The sequence below is a fragment of the Acomys russatus genome, chromosome 30 (genome assembly GCF_903995435.1).
Source record: "Acomys russatus chromosome 30, mAcoRus1.1, whole genome shotgun sequence".
Lineage (NCBI taxonomy): Eukaryota > Metazoa > Chordata > Mammalia > Rodentia > Muridae > Acomys > Acomys russatus.
Window position 1 is genome coordinate 6,122,665 of NC_067166.1, and position 3,704 is coordinate 6,126,368.

Below are 3,704 nucleotides of genomic sequence, written 5' to 3' on the forward strand. Positions count from 1 at the left end.
AGACAGGGTTCCTCTGTGACACAGACCCTTGGATGTCCTGGATTCTCTTGGTAGACCAGGCTGGCCTCAAACTCACAGAGGTCCACCTGCCTCTGCTTCCCAACACATCTTCAAAGGGTTAATTTTTTCTTTCACCCTTTGTTCCTTCTCTCTGGCCCTCTTTTCCTTTTTCCTCCCTCTGAGAAGGTCTTGGCAAGGGTATTCCATTCCTAGTAGTTCCAATGCTAACCCAGTAGGTCCAGACTGAAAACATGGCATCTGCTACAGTGTATGCGTCTGAGCTCCAATGCGGAAATGCACACGGCTCCTGGTGGCCAGGCAGCAGTCACCTCTTCTCCCCTGATCTCCTGCGTCTAGTCTCTGCATTTCTTCTTTGCATCTCTAACCCTCCCAGTGCCCAGGGAGCTTCTCATGTCACAGTGAATATTGGGTTTGTTTGTTTGTTTGTTTTCTTACCTAAGCCTGGTTGGGTAGGGGTAATCAGGTCTTATATAGGCACCTGGATTCACAAGTCTAGTTGAGGAGGCAAGTTTGACCTCTTTTTTTTTTTTTTAATTAAATAGTCTTTAATGGAAATTGTATATGAGAGGCCTCTGCTCCTGAATCTTCTCCATCATTTGAGGCCTCTGCTCCTGCATCTTCTCCATCATTTGAGGCCTCTGCTCCTGCATCTTCTCCATCATTTCTTCCTTGTATTTGCTCTCCTCCTTTCCTACTTGTCGGGACTTGGCTTTCCTTTCCAGTCCTTTGTGGTCTTTGTCCAGCTCTAGCCTGGTGATACTCACCTTGCTGGGGTGGATGTCCACATGGACAGTTGTGCCTTTTCTCACTGCACTTGTTCAATGTAGATGATATATTTCTTTCTGTATACCTGGACCACTCTGCCGATCTGCTGGCCTTTGTAGTGTGCTCGGACAGCCTGAACTCTATCATCCTTTCGAATGGGCATGGACCGGATGTTATCCTTCTGTCTCAGCTCTTTGGAAAGAGGGGAGGACATGATCTTCCTCCGAATGTGAGAAGGTGCGTTGAAATGGTGTTTGCGGTTCTTGCTTCGATCAGAAGTCATGAAGGGACTGAACTTCATTTTGGCAGCTGCGGTCCAGCAACGGCCACCGGGTTTGACCTCTTAGGAAAGAAGTCCAACCAGGTGTTGCATTGCGTGGTTGAGACATTTAAACCCACAGGGCCGGACATCTGTTAGTTAGATCAAGAAAACATCCAGAAACTGAGCTGTGGATACTACAACGTTAAGAGACAAAGAAAATCCAACAGGGGAACGTGAAAAGGAGAAAAAACTAAGATAGGAAAAAAAAAATCATGGCCTGGAGTTGCAGACATCAGTCACCAGGTGGGTGCTAGGAACAGAACCCGGGACTTCTGAAAGAGCTGCCAGTGCTCTTAACCATTGATTTATCTCTCTAGTACCTGGGCAGAATTTTAAGGCAGGCATTCAGGGAAATGTGGACGTACAACAAAACCTAAACAACAACAAATCACAAAGCACGGTGTTCTGGAAGCGTATGCCTCCTTACTTAGCCTAGGTTTGGGTTTGGTTTTGAATACTGAAAACCTCACACTACTCTGAAAAAGTCTATGCCCTTCAACGACTAAGGAAGCCATCTGAGGAAGACAAATGTGTACTAGGGAAAGGCATGTGCAGCCGAGCTCCCCTTGCCCAGCCGAGAATGATCAGGGTGGATGGCAGGAAGGCATGAGTGGTCCATGTCCCTTTTGTGTCACAGGTCTCTGAGGAGATTAGGGCAACTTTGTCTTCCCTTTGCCTAAGTTTTCCTCAATATAAAATAAAGATGGCTTTGTTGCTTTTCTCCCTACAGGGAATGCTTGGAGATTTAAAAAACAAAACCAAACCATTTTTTAAAGTAAATAATACGAAAAGAATTTCAAGGGCCAAAAGTTACAACTGACAGTCTGAGGTGACCACTTAGAAACTATAAGGTACTTCAGAACAAAATTGAGAAATGTCTAATTCAGTTTATTAACCTGTAATGTGCACATAATGACACTGGCAGGCAGAGACGGCAGTAAAAAAAAATTAAGCGTTTGCTTAAATACAAGTTTGCTTAAATACAAGTTTGCTTAAAATACAAGTTCCACCCTCCATTCCCAAGTTCTTAGAAATCTAGGAGGGAAATGATCATATTTTAACACCAAGTGATTTCTAAAAATAGAGATAATGAAAAACCTGAATTGTTTTAATGGAAGAAGGCGGACAAGGCATGAAATTATGAACAGTGTTCTCAGGCGGCGAATGCTAAAACAACCGGAGCCTTGATTTGTCTCTTAGACTCAGTCAGGGCTGTGCCTAGCGGGCAGGGTCGGAAGTTGGGCAAAGAAACAGCACTCGGCACTTCTGTTGGTCAGCTAGGTTCTTCAGGGTCGGAGCCGGGAGACACAGATGTGTTCTGAGTGACTCAACAATGTCCAGGCTATTCCGTGTGGTCCACTGTCCTTCCAGGGAGGCCCTTGGCACACTTGGCCTAGTTACGCTTCGGAGACGTCTCACTCTTTAGAAGTCAGCCAGGCAAACCGAGCCATAACCCACTTGAAGACTGTTTGCTGACAATGGGCTCGAGAGATTTGTCTTGTTTCCTTGGCCCGAGGTTCTCTGGCCGGGGAGTGAGCTAGGACTCCTCGCCTGCTCTGCGGAATATAATGGCAGAAAAGCTTAGCCTTTTTGTTGCTATTATGTCCTGTGTCCCAAGAAGCTGGGACGCTGCAGGAGGCCTGCTTTCATGTTAGTGCTGCTGTGGGAGTGCAGTCATTGCTTTCCCATAGACCTAAATGGTGGAGGTTCAAGATCATGGTATAGACAGGTCCACTGTCTCTGGAGAGCAATTTTCCTTGATATTTAGATGACCACTTTTCCACTGGGTCCTCACAAGGTCTTTGTGCTGTGTGCATTTGCCCCAAGTCTTGTCATGATGCCAGTTTTCTCTTTTATGAATATCCCAGAGAGGACAGACTAGGCTTCACCCCAAAGATTTATTTTAACTTAATTGTCTCTTTAACGTCAACCAAAAAAAGCCACCTTTTAAGTTACTGGATATTAGAGATTTAATTTTATCCCAGGAGATTCACAATTTAGGATCCAACAAGAGGTGTTTTAGAGACTTAAGAAATGGATCAAATCAGTCTTCTTGAAATATTAGGTGGCTTATGGGCAGGGCCAAAAGAAGGACTGCCCAAATAGCCAAGCTCACGTTTAGGAGCACGTTGCCAGGCCCACTGTTTAGTTAGTCCCAGAACCTGGTATTTTTGTGAAGACAAATCAAACTGACTCCCAGCTAGCCCTCTGCTCTCTTCCTGGACTTTCCAGATACCTAGATGCTTCCAGGACAAAGGCTTGTCCCCACCCAGGTTGTGACAAATGTCTCCTTATCCGTGATCCCTGCACCTCACCCAGGAGCTAATGATGGATTGATTTAGCAGGAGCTAAGCTGGGGAACTCGAATGGCCTTTTCTTCTGCGATGGTCAGTACAGGCTACATAAAGATGCCCGCACTGTCGGAACATTGGCCAGCAATTTCTACCAGAATAACAAACTACGATGTGCTGCAACTTCAGACTTTGGCAGCAAGAAAGTGCTAGAGCTAGAAAGAGCAGGGGCGAGGGTGGTTCAGAAAGCACAGTGCAAGCACATACTCCTTTTCCCCAAAGATTTGGCTGCTTTGCTTTTCCTT

General features: G+C 45.7%; 1 pseudogene; it reads right to left on the minus strand.

Annotated features, from left to right (window-relative positions):
• Nucleotides 1–566: 566 nt before the first annotated feature.
• On the minus strand, nucleotides 567–1,087 carry LOC127212201 (60S ribosomal protein L26-like 1; annotated as a pseudogene).
• Nucleotides 1,088–3,704: the final 2,617 nt, after the last annotated feature.